The sequence below is a fragment of the Andrographis paniculata genome, unplaced genomic scaffold (genome assembly GCF_009805555.1).
Source record: "Andrographis paniculata isolate CXL003 unplaced genomic scaffold, ASM980555v1 Contig77END, whole genome shotgun sequence".
NCBI lineage: Eukaryota > Viridiplantae > Streptophyta > Magnoliopsida > Lamiales > Acanthaceae > Andrographis > Andrographis paniculata.
This window is the reverse complement of record NW_026137614.1, coordinates 3,368,840-3,386,274: the sequence shown is the minus strand read 5'-3', so window position 1 is coordinate 3,386,274 and position 17,435 is coordinate 3,368,840. Positions and strand designations below refer to the sequence as shown.

Here is a 17,435-nt window from a genome sequence, read left to right as displayed (position 1 = left end):
TTATCAATTTTGTAACGAGATTTTTTCGTTTTTAAATTCACTTTTTCTGTTACTAATAATATTAGAGATGGAATTACGTTAGCTACGTAAACTTTAGGAACGAAATTCCGTTACAAATATACTATTTTTTTGTAGTGTAATTTATTGAGTCGAAGATCTTAAAACTCAAAATAAAAATAATTACAAAAATTTTAGTAAGACCACCTCAAAACTATATAAACATCGATTTAAGACTCTAAATGATTTCGGATTGCCAAAAAACAACAAACGTCATTGCAACGCAAAATGTTTGAATTTTCGGACCGTTTTGGATGGGCGAATGAATTTGATCATTTAAATTTAGTTTTGAACATAAAGTGAAACAACATATTACAATAAGTAATACAATACATATTGCCATTAATCTCAACTCAATAGATATGTTCATAAACACAATATATAAGTATGAACTGTAACACATTGTTTAAATTAAGTTAAATTATTTATAACTCACCTGTAATTTAAAAAGTTTGCATCATTCTCTCATTTGATTTAGAAACTGCACCCCCAAGTATTTAAGAAAATATTGTATAAATTTTTTTAAATATTGTGCGAGATTCATTTGTGTTTTTGAAAATATTGCATAGGAATTTCTAAAAGGAAATTTTGTGCAATACTTTTTTAAAATATGAAAAAATTTCATACAATTTTTAAATTATAAATTATAATGATATAAACTTTTCAAAAAATAAGTAAATTATGAACAATTTTACCTTAAATTAATGCAGAACATGATGAACAATTTTACCTTAAATAACTTTATTAACGCAAACCAATAACATATTAATTTGATCCAATTAGGCCATCTTCAATCCATCATTTCCATTTATCCAGTTTTAATTTCAAATATGCAGTTGCTACAGTCATTTTACTCCAACCATAACTCCATTTTTCACTATTATTCTTCAAATATTCAATTTTTTCTATTATCTTAAATAACTTTTTATTTTTATAATTTAAAATAAAATTTTAAAAATTTTTAAAAAATAAAAATTAAATTTAAAAATTAAATTTATAATTTTAAAAATTAAAAAAAATAAAATAAAATAAATGACGTTTTGCTACAGTGCAAGCACCAAAATGGTGCTTGCACTGTAGCAAACTCCAAAATTGGAGCTTGAAATGGCATTGGATTGGAGCAGCGTGGCGGCAGAAATGGTGTTGAAATGCCATAAATACAGCGTGGTTGCAGATGCTCTTAGCTCCCAAACCTCGTATAGAGTGACGGACGAGGTAGGGTCATCTGCCTCCAAAAGCCATTTTTTTTTAATAAAAAATATTAAAAAAAATCAATTATGTAATTTTGCCCATCAATTTAAATTACTTACTCTTTTGTTTTTCTTTTTAATTATTTTTTTCTTTTTTATGATCACTGTAGTGTCGAAGAAAAATCAAATGAAATAGAGTAACTCAGACTAAGCCTAAAAATAAATCAACAAGTTGATTCATACAATTTTTTTTCATACAAAAAAAAAAAAAAAAAAAAAAGAAGCCAAATACCTGATTAAATAAAAAAATAAAAAATTAACCGTCCGAAATACGTTGAAAATGAAATAGAATAGTGAAAAAATTAAAAAAATAAATTAACAGAACAAGTTTGTCCCACAAAATCTAAAAGCCAGTTACGTCACTATATATGTATATATATATATATTAAGAAAATGTTATCTATAATCATTTTATTTATTTTATTTCAAAAAATATATTTTAAATAACAAATACATAAGTTTTGAATGTTGCAGTTTTTTAGAAAGATAAATTATGGTAAATGATGAAAAAAAAAAAAAAAAAACATAAATAAACATTTAATTTTGTTTATTTGTGTTTTCAAATCCATATTCATTATTACTATTTATGACCTTTTTTCAGCTATTTTAATGTGAATATGTGTTTTTATTATCTTTTATTTTTTAGAATAAAAAAATATACATAATCTTTCATCTATCATCTATGTTTACTTTTATTTTTAGGCTATTATATATATATAAAAAAAAAAAATTATTTTATTAAAAATTATAATTACTTTTTGTATTTTTTAGTGTAAAATGTTAAAAAATACAGATATTAAAACTTGTATATAAAAAAAAATTGAACCCATTTCAATGACAGAAGAAATGAACTCGTAAAAAGATACACGTAAATATCTTTTTTTTTTTTTTATATGACAATACAAAAAATGTAGGGTGTGCTTACTTGTACAAATTTTCACTTATTTTACTATTTTTTTTTCTTTTAAAAATATTAAATTAAACATTTATTATTTTATTTATTATATTGCATTAAAATTAAATTCTACATTCAAAATATCACGTTAATACATATTTATATCACATCAAACAACTATTTCAATCCAAAATTTTACTGTTCAAAATCAAATAAAAAAACCAAAATTTTACAAATAAACACGCCCTATATTTTTATTTAAGATATTATATTAAAATATATTCTCTTCGTCCGGCTCTAAGGGTCTCATTTACCTTTTTCATCATTCTACTTAACATTAAAAAATATTTTTATATTTGTATATTTTTTTCATAAATTTCATTATAATATTATTATAAGACAATAATATAATTATTTTTGTCATTTTTCCTTAATTTGTATTATGTTTCATATAATAATTAATATTTAAAGATCAACCCGCAAAAACTAAATGAGACCCTTAGAGTTGGACGAAAATAGTATTTTCTATTTATGTCATGATATCCCAGACATATTTATCGATCGAAAATTTTAAAAATTGTTAAAACAATCCAAAATATTACTCTCTCATTCCAGCTATAAAGTATACATATTTCTATTTTGAGACGTCCAATTACAAAGTAAATATTTCATTAATACCCCATATTTTCCACAAATACCTCTACTTTACATCACATCATTACTTTTATACCCAAAAAGTAAAGGCAAAAATGTCATTACACTACTTTTATCTATCCATTATAATTAAAATACTACTCCTTCCGTCCCATAAGTAAATATCAATTTTCTTTTTGCACGTAATTTTAGAAATATTAGTATTATATTGGGATATAGTAGGAATATAGTAGAAATGACTATAATAACCTTATTAGCATGTGTGATATAAATATAATGATATTTGTGTAATATATTGTAAGTTGCAAGGGTATTTGTAATGTTAGGTGGATAGTACAGTTACTAAAAAAATAAAATGGATACTTTATTATGGGACGAATTAAAATGAAAAAATTAATACTTTATTATGGAAAGAAGATAATATTATTATTTAAATTTCGCGCTAAAAATAAATGTATATTTTTTACTTGAACAGGGAGCATAACATTTTCCAAAACATATATACGAACAAAGTACATTTTAAACAAACAAACAAACAAACTAAAAAATCATTATCGATAAAGAAAATTGAAATTGTTGTAGAATTTAAAGTACAACTTTTATAGATAAGATGAGACAAATTAAGATTAAAGACTTAGAAAATATGGAGATCAGAATCATTATAGGGAAAGCACACATGACATCATAAGCTCCAAATTTGTGTATTATTTCAAGATCGACCCCATATGACGTCACCACATGCGCCACTGCCACTCCTTTTTTTTAGACAGCCAACGCAAGCAAGCAACTCATTAATTAATTAATTAATTAATACTCTTTTCTGTTTTACGTACTATATTCACGTTGTCGTTTTTGTCCGTCCCACGTATTATGTCACTTTCTTTTTTTGGAAATTGATTATACACTTTAATCTTATTTTAAACTTTTTAATTTTATTTTTTCTAAATTTTAATTAAACTAATTAGTTATCTTAACCTTAATTTATGATTATTTATAGTATAAGATAATTATTTTTACCAATACATTCTTAATTATTTATTAATTATACCCCTTCTAAAATACCGTATCTACAATGTAACATACACGGTACGTGGGACAGAGGTAGTACTAAAAACATTTCTATAATTATTGTATTAATTAATTAATAGGATAAATAACTACATTATCCTCTTCCTCCCTCTCCCTTAAATTATTTTCTTTAACATATTAGAAAAATCCCACATAAATTTCTACTATATATATATATTTATAAAAACCTAAATAGAAAAATCTTGAAGTTATCTTTTTTTATTTATTTATTTATTTATATATATATATATATATATTATCAGCACGACAGTAAGAGATCAGAAGGTTTTCGAGGAATGTCGTGTCTGAAAGGTCAAAAAGGAGTGAGAGTGAGAAAAACGAAGAAATAAATTGCAAAAATAAAAAATAAAAAAATAAAAAACCAAGTTTGATTATTTAAATTTAAATGATTGTTTATTATATAATTATTTGTTGTGAAAAGGACTAGAAAAGTTGGCAACTTTTGAAGAGAGCTTTGCCTAAACAAAGAAGCATAATATTTTGTCATCGAATCAAACCCATCGATCCATCGAATAAAAAATTTAGATATCATCCAGATCAGATCTCATGCTCCCTAAAATTGCGCCTCCACATGGACAATAAATATTAAAATACATATATATATAAAATAAAAAATAAAATAAATAAAACTTGTTATATATAATAATCCAAATCGTGTCAGAACCAGACAGGTTAATTGGGGTATGGTCTAGATTTATATATATTTATATATATATATATGTATGTATGTATGTAAGTTTTCGACCACTCTTCTCAATTCATATATGTTTAAGAAAACACAGAAATGAATCAAAATCAAAAGGGCTCACTCAGAATATTGTCTTTTTTTTTTTTTTCTTTTTTTTTTTAACTTTTTTCAGAAAATAATTTTATTTTTATTTTTTATAATTTAAATCCAAGAATATAAAAAAGTGGACAGTTCTCACAGGTTTCAGAGTCAACAAGCTTTAATTTTGTCCTGTTTTTTTTGTTTTATTATGTGTGTATTTTAATTTGTCTCTATCTATCTATCTATCTATGTAAAATTGATGGTGAGTGAATGACTGACTCTGAGTTAGGACTGAGAAAGGCAGAGATTGGGAACAACAATATCAACACAGTCAAAGACACTCATCCCAATCTACATATATATAATTAATATGCAATTCATGTTTTTCTTCAATTAATTATTTAATTTGCTTTGAGTTTAATTTGTTTCTAACACTGCAATAAGAACATTATTGTTTGTACAAATCCATGGTCAAACTCAACTAGGGTTTTGTCTTTATTTTATTTTATTTTTTTTTTAATTTTTTTTTTAAAATGAGGGTTTTTGAGTATGTGTATATATATATAAGCTGAAATTTACCAATAATAATAATCGATGTAGCTGAATGGCACTGTATTCTACATATGTAATTTCCTATTTTACATGAAAAATAGAGCAATGACTACTATTCAATTGTTAGGTTTCAAGAAAATTTTAAAAAATTTCATACACGCAACCTGCTCCTTAAACTTTAGTCATACTTATATCATGCGTAATTATTATTATTATTATTATTATTATTATATAAAATAATTGAGTCCAGAATAATATATTCCCTTCGTCGAATTGGAAATGTGACATTTGATTTTTTATGTAAATTTTTGAATATTAGTATTATATTGGATTGTAGTAAAAAAAGATAAAAATACTCCTATTAGTATGGTACAATATAAAAGTAATAGCATTTGTGTAATATATTGTAAGTTGAAAAGTTATTTATTATGTTAGTTAGGTAGTACAATTACTAAATTAGGAAACGATAATCTTATTTTGGGACAGACAAAAATAAAAAATGATAACCTTTCAATGACACGGAGTGTGTATCATTATTCCTCTGATCGATCAGGAAGTACAAAGAAATTACATAATAGAGCTTCATGCTTAAATCAAGAAAACCATATAATCAATAATGGCTAAAACGAAACTAATGGGGATTGCTGATTGATTACATGCCATCATATTCGTCTATTTATGAAAATTTTACGTATTAGTATGTATCAGGACAGTCTCGAACTTTTATAGGACCCTGAGCAAAAGCTAAATTGTAGGCCCCGTAAATATACGATAAATATATTTTTAAAATAATATCACCAATAAATATAATAATAAATTTAAAAAAATAAAAATTATTTTAATTATATATTCAATATACGGCCACAGTTACAAAATATATCATCAATCGAAAATAAATTAAAAAATCAACCATTATAAAAATAATAATTCAATAATAATAATAACACAAATACAAATAATAATAATAATAATAATAATAATAATAATAATAATAACTATGAAATCTAAATATATCATTTGTTACAAAATTTATGGTGGATGGACGACAATTAGATTTGCAATTTAGAAAGATGGATAGATATGATTAAGAAGAAAATATAAGTGTTTGAAAAAATATTTGATTAAGCTTTAAAATTTTAGAATTAAAATTAAATTGAGTAATTATGATATATATAATAAAATTTAAAATTTAATAATAAATTAAAATTTTCAAATATAGACCATCTTAAATTTTGAGTCATGAGCAATTGTTCACTCTAGTTCTGCTAAGAGCCACCCATGATCTGGATGGTCCAATGATTATATATTATATGTGTGTCCCAATTCTAAGGTACAATCTCATAGGATTCTCTATAGGTTCTTCAAAAGAATACATGATCGTTTGGTCTTGTCAAAATATACAAAGTGAAATATTCATTATTTGCATAACATGGGCAATTAGAAGCCCTATAAGCAAGTTTAGAATTACAAGGTTGTCTCCCCATTGGGGAAAATGATTTTGTTGAAAAACTAATTTGTAATTTTCAAAATAATTAATATGATAATCAATCTATACTCTAGTACCTATAAAATAATAAAACACTAAAATAATGATATGCATTTCAAGAGTCATTCCGTATAGTTCAAGGGTATATATTTAGAAAAGTCTCTTGGGGCATATATCTATATGTATCTTAATTTATGCGAGGTGAATGAAAAAAAAAAAAAAAAAAAAAGTACTATAAAAAATATTACAAGCAACAACACTTGGTAATTTTCTTTTGCAATTTTTCTCGACCATCTATCCTACCCAATAAATTTTGTATCAGAGTTGTTAAACAATGTTGAGTTCTACGGTAACCACCTTGTTTAAATATTTCCTGAGTGAAGTTTCAATCTTTGAAGGAGATCGTTACAATTATTGGAGTAGTAAAATGGAAAACTTCTTCATTTCACATGATCTATGGGATATTGTAGCAAAAGGATTCAAAGAACCACATGTAGAAAGTATGTCTACAGTCTGAACTAATGTTCAACAAAAATAGTACAAAAAATAATAATAAGAAGAAAAATTATTGCAGTGCACTTCGCTATATCAAGCAAAGAGTGGGTAAGACAATCCATCCACGGATTTTTAATAAAAAGAAGGAAAAAGATGCATGAGACGTGCTGAAAGAAGAGTTTCATGGAAATGATAGAGTTATTTCTATACACTTTCAATCTTTATGGAGGAATTTCGACAATTTGGCGAAGAAAGAGAGTGAAAATATAGCTAAATTTTTTACAAGAACCGTTGACATTGTGAATTACATTAAAAGCATGGGAAAAAACATCCAAAGCAAGAAGATAATCGAGAAGATTCTCATAAATTTACCCTAAAAATTCGACCATTGTGTTGTTGTCATAGAAGAATTCAAAGATTTGTCCGAAATGTCATTTCATGAGTTGATGAGCTTGCTTTAGGTTCATGAACAAATGATTGAAAGAGCACAAAACCAGTCCCTTGAGCAGGCCTTCCAATCAAAGATTTTTGTTTCAATAAAGTCTCACCAAAATGTACCATAAAGATGTAAAATCTACTTTCCTAAATGGAGAACTGGAGAAACAGGTTTATGTAAAGCATTCGCAAGGATTTGTCATGAAATGGAGAAGAAGAAAGTCAACCGACTTCAAAAGACTTTATGTGGACTAAAGCAAGTTCTGCGAGCCTGGAACAATAAAATTAATAGTTACTTTGCAAGTTGCAATTTTCAGAAAGGTAGAAATGAGTCTTCACTCTATATCAAGAAAGAATTGAGTGATTTTTTGTCATTTGTTTATAGTTGATGATTTGATTTATTTCAAAACTAACAAATTATTGTTGGAGAATTTTAGGCAAAAGATAAAGATGAAATTTGAGATGACAGATTTGGGTACAATATAGTATTTTTTGGGAATGTAAGTGAAGCAAAAGCGAAGGATTAATTTTTCTCTCACAAGAAAAATACGCTCATAATATTTTGAAAAGATTTCACATGACTACTTGCAAATGAAAAACTCTAGCAATTAAATGACTCAGAAAAAGTGAATTTTATCTCTTTCGAAGTTTAGTGAGTTTTTTCACCTATTTAACTGACACGATGGCAAATATCGTCTTTGCAGTTAGTGTGTTGTCCAAGTACATGAGTGATCCGAGAAGAACTCATTTTTGCATCTACAAAAAGAATTATGTGCTATCTTCAAGGAACCAGAAAGCTTGGTATTGTGTATGAAAAATAAAATTATTACAATTTGATTGGATATGTTGATAGTGATTGGGTTGGCTAGATTGATAATAGAAAGATTACCAAGGGCTATATATTTTATCTTTGGAAATCGTCAATATTCTAGTGTTCAAGGAAACAAAGAATAGTAACACTATCATCTACTGAAGCCGAGTACTATTACTGAAACAACCTGTGAATGAATGTGGCTTAGGAGAATGCTGGATGATTTGTAGTTTAAGCAAAAACATGCAACAACAATCTTCTGTGAAAATAATTCAGCTATTTCACTGACTAAGAATCCTATGATTCATGCTCGCTCAAAACATATTGAATTGCGCCATAATTTCATTCAAAAACTTATGACAAAATGAGAAACAAGCATTGAGTTTATCAATTCAAGTGAACAACGGGCTAATATTCTCACCAAATCACTTGGTGCGAAGAAGATGCAGAAGCATAAACAACAATTGAAATTTACAAATTAAGAGAGGGTGTTGAAAATTTAATTTGTAATTTTCATAGTGATTAATATGACAATTAATCTATGTTCAAGAGTCATATATCTAGAAAGTCTCGTGGGGAATATATCTAAATATATCTTAATTCATAAGAGATGAATGAGAAAAGTCTCCTATCAAAAAGATCACACGCAACAACACTTGGTATTTTTCTTTTGCAATTCTTCTCTATCATCTATCCTATCCAACAGATTTATGTCCGTAGTGTATTGTTCGTCCCAAACCATTTTTGCTCCTTCAAAGACAAATATATTATTAGTGTTGTCGCTAAAAATCGATATTGAACGGGTCTCCTGACCTCAATAAAGTATCTGAGCTTTTCTCGCGATTGACAAAATTTGCAATAAATTTATAACTGAAGTAACCGTAATTAATGAACCAGGACGAAAAGTAAATTTTATAAGAATACACTAGATTGGACGGTAAAAGATGAAATAATATTTATTGTTCATCTCTATTATTTATTCCATAATTTTCTTAACTTTCACTTCTTGATTCCACTTACCATATTTTCCCGCCTTCCAATCATGATTTTGACCTGACATGGGCTTGTTGACTATGCTATTTTGGTTGGAAGTGACCCGGACATATCTTTCTTATTGCGCCGCTGGTGTCTTCCTTTGAATTTTAGTGGATAATAGATGGCCCACAAAAGTTTTTTGGGCATAAATTGATCGTTTAAAGCGTTGATTTTATTTTATTTTATTTTTTGACAGGTCATTTTTGATTTTTTATGTCATCGGTGCTGTTTTTTTACTTTGGATTTTTGCATAGTCTTGTTATGAACATTAGTATAGGCGTTTATGCTTCAATAATTAATTCTATTGATTAATTTATTTAACCGATTATTCGATACAAAACGTATGAGAAACTACTATAAAAATTAGTAGCTTGTGAGTTGAGCTTGATTCAATTATAATAACAAACAAGTCAAACTCAAGCATAAGAATTTTTCATTTCATTTAATCCAGCTCATGCTCGATTCATGCATAAACTTGTACGAATATAGTAGTGTAATTTTTGAGTATCTTCACCTTTAAAAAAAAAAAAAAAAAAAAAAAAAAAAAAAAATTACACACTTTTTTCAATTAATATTATCAAAATACATAAGGTATTAAAATGACAAAATCAAAATGATCTATTAACGTGTGAATTAACCTTTTTCCGTAAAACGTTTCATTGAATGAATGCTTTTATTTATCATTAATATTGTCAAAATGAACACATAATTTTTTTTTTTTTTTTTTTCATGAATAATATATATATATATCTCTTTACAAATAAATTTACAAATGTTTTACAATAGAGTTTTGATTCTTTGGCATTAAGATTTCTTTAGTGAAATTTGAAAATATTGCTCGAACAAATTGCATTCCTTCCTCTAGCAATTTGACAGAAGTGGACAATTTCTATAAGCCCAAACTCTAGTCAAGCCCATTAAGCACAAAGTATAATATTTGCACACAAATGATCAAAAATATTTATACATTTTAAACATACAATAAGCATTTGTTGGGTTTTAATTTGAGTTTATATTTTTTATATGAATTTTGATTTAAATAAAATTATTATATAAATTTTCTATTCTAAAAATAATATTTTGTAAATATAATTATTATTATTATTATTTTTATCTAAACATCCTGCAATATTTTTGAAGTAAAAAATAATTAATTATACTTAATTTTTAATATATATACATTATATTTTATCTTATTACGTCAAACAAATAAAAAAATATATATATATTTCTTCTCCTATAATATCATTTAGTTATTTATCGTACTTAATACTACACATAAATTCTTTATCACAAAAACCAAATATTACGCAAAGTTTGAAATAAAAATAATATTGTTTTATCATAAACGGATGCATTGAATTGTCATGATTTGTATTTCCATTCAAAGAGACACACCTAAAGTAAAATTTGTTTTTTAATATATAGATTTTTTAGATGCGTCACGTCATAATTAAAAAAAATAAAAATAAAAATAAAAATAACAAATTCATTGCTTCCCAGCATCTAAAAAAAATGACAAATTCATTGTTTCCTAGCATCTCTGCAGAGATGCGGGGAAGCTTTTATTCCATTACCACACTTATTGTATATATGTATATATATGATATATATTATATACATTTTGTTTTTTTTTTTTAATTTATATTAATATTAAATTTATTGTTATATTTAAATTTTGTATAGTTCATAATATTTTGTATTCTATAAAATGATACCAATATTGAATATATTTTATCAGTTTAAAATTTAACATATATAAATACAAATATTATATAATTATATTGAACAAATTAATATTAGTAAATTTAATTTAATTTATTAAATAAAATATAATTATAAATTTTAGAGCAATTAAATAATATAAAATTATATTAAACAATAAATATATTTAGTTTATAATTAATTATACATACATAATTAATAATAAGATATTAATATAAAATAAAAAACAAGATAATTTGAATAACATAGAATAAAATACATATAATTTAAACAATATTTAAAACAACTTTTCGAACAATTTAGCCTTAACAAATAGATCATGCTCTGTCAAATTATATTTCTCCACTAGTGTTCGATAAAGTTGCATTTTTGCAATACGCTCATTGCTTTTGAATTTTTTATTCCTTCGGTTGTGCCATGCGAGCAAATTGTGATGCAACTTCTTTACTTTGAGCTTGCAGTTTTTCAAAATCATTAGAGGAAAGTGAATTTGAAGATTTCTTCAGTGCCCGTTTGCCTTTATTTTTATACGCTTTCACACCCGGAGGACAAATTGAGGGAGATTCTTCTACTCCATCACTATGTGGTGTTGTTGGATTTGAATTAGACGAGTATCCACCATCTTCATTAATTTTAGTTCTCTTCGGGCCAACTCCACTGTCATAAGATGGTTCATTGACAACATTTGTACCACGATGACTGGTACTCCATTTTGGCTCAAGTTTTAATTCACGCCAAACATGTTCATAAATAAATGTTTTCTTACAATATGCAGAATATATTTGATGTGCCTTATTCAAGACATCATCAAAAGATTTTCCGTTCATATTTTGTTGGTTAGCTTGTTGAAAACACCCAACAAATTTTGAAACGGCTTTATTTATTTTTTGTCAACGATTCTTGCATTGGTTTACACTTTTTGACACCCCTTGCTTCAAATTTGTTATCATTAAAATATTGAGAAATTTTTTTCCAAAAAGTAGTACCTTTTTTTTATCAATGCTTATGAGTGCATCTTTGCTTGTGTTAAGCCATCCATTAATAAGAAGCAAATCTTTTTCACGAGTCCACTTTCTTTTGGTCTCTATTGTTTGAGCAATTATTTGTACGTCATCTTCATCTTGTTGATTGGTTTGTGTGCAAAATTCAGGAATACTTTCCATTTGTATATTTTGCGTAAAACCCATCAATGGGGGATGAAATGGACCTTGAAATGATTGGAAATTTTGAGCATTAAAAGAACCTCCATATGATTGAAAATTTTGAGGATATGATGAACCTACAAAAGGTTGAAAATTTTGAGGATAATAGTAGTGTGGAGGAATAGAAGAATACGATGAAGCGTAGAAATTTGGGACAGATGTTTGAAAATTTTGAGTATTCAAGATGTTATCACTAACCACGAGAGGAAAATCAATCACGCCGAAGAATATACATTGAGAGAAATCGTGAAGAAGGTCACAATCGTTTGTTCAACGATTATTTTTCTGAAAATCCTGTCTATAAAAATTTTCAATTTCATCGTAGATTTCGAATGAGGAGACATGTCTTTATGCGCATTGTAGATCGTTTAACAACAGAAAATGAGTTCTTCCAACAACGTCGAGATGTAACGGGAAGGCTTGGTTTATCGTCATTACAAAAATGCACGGCTGCTTTGCGTGTGTTGGCTTTTGGAATAGCTGCTGATGTTGTAGATGACTATATCCGTATTGGAGAGAGTACAGCAAGAACGTGTGTAAAAAATTTTGTTGAATGAGTCATTTCAATATTCGGTAAGGAATATTTAAAAAGGCCAAATGCAACAGACCTACAACGATTGTTGTATGTTGCAGAAGAACGTGGTTTTCCATGAATGATGGGAAGTACTGATTGTATGCACTGGGAATGGAAAAATTTTCCAGTTGCTTGGAAAAGCCAATTTTCACATAGAGATCATGGCAAACCAACTATCGTATTAGAAGCTGTGGTATCGTATGATCTATGGATTTGACATTCCTTTTTCGGAGCACCAGATACATGCAATGATATTAATGTACTTGATCAATCTCCGATTTTTAATTTCTTGTTTAATGGTAAAAGTCCAAGAAGTAAGTTTTATTGTCAATAATCACCAATATAATATTGGGTATTATCTTACGGATGGAAAATATCCTCCATGGGCGACATTTATTCAATCTATTCGTCTGCCTCAAGGATCTAAGATGCAATTATTTGCACAACGTCAAGAAGCTGCTCGAAAGGATGTAGAACGTACTTTCGGTGTTTTGCAAGCTCGATTCGCTATTATTCGACGTCCGTTACTCATTTGGGATATTGATTTGATTGGTAAGATAATGAAGATATGTATCATTTTGCATAATATAATGGTTGAAGATGAAAGAGATACATATATACATTATTATGATATATCTCAATTCGAACAAGTGGAGACTGAGAATTTAAGTGGTTCAAGTCAGAAATATTCTGCAGATAGGCATGTTGGAATGATTGAGTTTCTAAAAAATAGAATGGGACTTCGAGACAGAGGAGCACATCAACAACTCAAAGCATATTTGATTGAAAACATATGGCAAAAATTTGGTTCGATGAATAATTAAGTTATTTGTTCTTATTTTAATTTTAAATATTTCTATTGTAATTATTATTTTTATATTTTTTTAATTAACCAATAATAATTATAACAATAAAAATACAAATTTGATATTAAAATTAAAATTTAAAAATAAATTAAAACTAAATTTAATTAAATAATAAATAATATAACTTTTTTCTCATAACTTTTTAATAAATCGAAATATTGACAAATAATAATATAATATAGTATAATAATTAAATAAATAATTAATACTACAAATTAAAACTATAATTAAAAAAATGATATATATAATATGAAAATAAAAATTTATTAAAAAATTAGGTTGAGTATCTTTGTTGTGAATATAAAATAGGAGAGAGTATCTCCGCTAACGTGACATAGAGAGAAAGTGACGTGGATAAGAAAAAGTAGTGGAGATACCCTTACGGATGGTCTAATAGTAAGTTATTAATAATAAGTTATGATATTAGTTTATTATTTTTTATATGAATAATATTATTGGTATTTTAAAGAATTTTAAGATTATATCTCAAAAAAAAATATATGCAATATGGATATCATTCCGTACATAATAAAATTTTATATAATACAAATGAATAAAAAATATTTATTTTTATTTATTTATCATTACCATAAATTAGTTTTATAAAAAAATGAAGAATTTTAAATATAGAAAAAAAATTATGTTAATTGAGGAAAGAGATAAAAATAAAGAGGTTTTTAATGTGTCATGCCTCTAAGATGTTAAAAGTTTAATTAAATTGATTTATATTTGTTCAATATATTTAAAATTGATAAAATTACTATCTTTTATAGAACATATAAAATAAAAAAAAATGGATCATGGCGGACAAAAGGGAATACTGCTGTCCTCTGAAATTACTCCCTCACCAAATAAATTAATTATAGTTCTCTCTTTTATTTATTATTATTATTATTATGACTATTATGATTCATCTAATTTTGTTCCTGAAAATAGGAGGAGATAATATTACCTCCCGTCAAAGCATTGAAAAAGGCACGGCCGAACCAGGATCAAATTAGAGGAGGGCAAATCTTTTTTTCTTTTTTTTTTTTTTTTTAAAAAAAATATAGAAAATATTTTTTAATTTATAAAATAATAATTTTTTTTAATTTTATTACACAATAATAAATTAAAACTATATCAATGACTATATATATTATAAATATTTATTTTTGTAATTTTTAAAAATAAAAATTAATATAAGTACTTATTAAAAAAATTCAACACTTTGAATTTGTATTTATACTCCCTCCCCCCGCAATAAGGTTGTCATGACTTTTTTGTATGTTTGAATATTAATTTTTATATTAGTACATAGTAAAAATCAAGAGAAAAAAACAAAAATATGTTTATTAGTCTTTTATTATAGAAATACAATAATATTTATCGAGTAAATTGTTCAAATATAAAGATATTTTTTTTATCTTAAGTACAATGACGCAAAAATTAAATAACCTTTTTGCGGGATGGATAAAGTATTATCTTTTTATTAATTTCAAAGATTTCTATATATTGAAAAATTAATAATAATAATAATAATAATAATAAACCTCTAATGAAATAGGGGAGGGGTAGGTGCGGAAGGGGGGCCTCTCTTGCCCGTATGGAAAAAAGATAGTAGAAAAGTTCTAGTATTTATTTACCTCGGGTCACTTTGCACCATGCATCTGAGTCTTAATTTGTTGTCCTTTCGTCAGAGAAAGTTAGATTGATAAAGATTGGTGTAAGAATCGACAAGATCGAAGCTATTTCGGGTATGGAGAAAGTGACCGAAGTTCTACGAGAGGAGTTCCACCGCCGCTCACCGTCACTGTTCGGCGTTGTCCATTGGAGTTCGCTGCACTGCCGTTGCTGTCCAGGCCGTTGATTGCCGTTAGTTGTCGTCGTCGATTGATGCACATGTTGAATAATGAGTTATTAATCGATTATTTATTTAATAAATAAAATTTAATTTATGAATTAAATTCATAATTTTCGAAATCGATTATTCGTTGAGTTGAAATGCATATGAACTATATAATGATTATCAGACATATAAATGTCAGTAGATCATAGGCGTGCACCACATGCCCAGACCAAATAATATGGTTGTGAGACTTGGGTTCGGTGAATAATTGGATAATGTAATTCATTTTGCTCAGTAGCATAATCAAAATGACAAATATTTGGGAAAATTGAAAAAATGTCCCGTATGTAGATTCAATTATCATTTTCGGATACTTTTTTTCCACTTTTGCATTTTAGAACAATATGTGTACTCTAGATATGATTTTTACCCTCCGGCGCCAGAAAAACACACATGACAATCACGTGCGTCTACGTGGCATTACCGGTGCAAATGTGGACTTCGTCGGTAGTGTGTTGTTGCCTGCGTGGATGTTGGAGGAGTGATGTGGAATTTCGACTTATTTAAAAAATAATATATAAAGAAAATTTAAAATTTTCAATTTGGCCTGAATGGACCAACTTGATTTTTTAAATTTTTTTTTATATATTTTTTAAATAAGTTGAAATTCCACATCACTTATCCGAAGTCCACGCAGGCGACATCAAACCACCGACAAAATCCACGTTTGCACGGGTAATGCCATGTAGGTGCATGTGATGGTCACGTGCGTTTTTCTGACGTCGGAGGGTAAAAATCATATCCGGAATACACATATTGTCCTAAAATGCGAAAGTTAAAAAAATGTGTCCGAAAATGATAATTGAACTTACGTACAGACATTTTTTGCAATTTTCTCAAATATTTGTCATTTTGATTATGCTACTGAGATTATGGAAGGAGGTTACCAGAAACTGATGGAAAGAGGGTACCAGACAGTTGGAGGTAGTGGAAGAAGGTTACCGGACCGTTGGAGGGAGGTTACTAGGTGATTGAGAATGGTGGAGTAATAACTGGAACTGTTCATTCTAGTGGAAGAAATGATTATTCTATCTTAAAATTAAAAGAAACGGTTATTCTATTTTAAAATTAAAACTAGAAAAAACATATCACACGCGCACAACAAGATGAACTTGTATATTTCTATATTTCTTTTTTATGTTTTAGTTCTTGTTTATGCATTTTAATTCGAATTACATGTTTTTATGTTTCTTGCAATATGTTTTTATCTTCTTTCCAGTAGATTTATCCGAATTTTAGTAGATGCTAGTTTAAATCCATCGTAATCGGTCGTTTAGACTTGAAGCCTCGTTTAAGATCGAAGCCGTGCAGGCTTCACCGAAGGAGCCGCCCCAAATCCGACGACGAACAGGCTACTTGGAGTACTTCCGGAACCCACACCGATAAATCAACGAACTATCTTGGAACCTCCGAATTTTAGGATCCAACATATACATCTCTTAAATTTTCGTGTCTGCAGTAAAAGGGACCCCGAAGCCGGGACGGAGAGAGTAACATTTTATACATTCCAATTTAATATACTATTTTTTATCATTTTTATGTCACATTCAAAAAAATATTTTTTTTCTATTATAATAAAAATAATTCATATATAAATAACAAAATACCTCTAATTTTTCAGAAATTATTCATTGCTTGTTACCTAAAAAATA

The 17,435-nt window shown here is 26.9% G+C and overlaps 1 pseudogene; it reads left to right on the top strand.

Annotated features, from left to right (window-relative positions):
* Positions 1 to 1,161: 1,161 nt before the first annotated feature.
* LOC127239265 (uncharacterized) lies at positions 1,162 to 17,203 on the top strand (annotated as a pseudogene).
* The last annotated feature ends 232 nt before the right edge of the window (positions 17,204 to 17,435 follow it).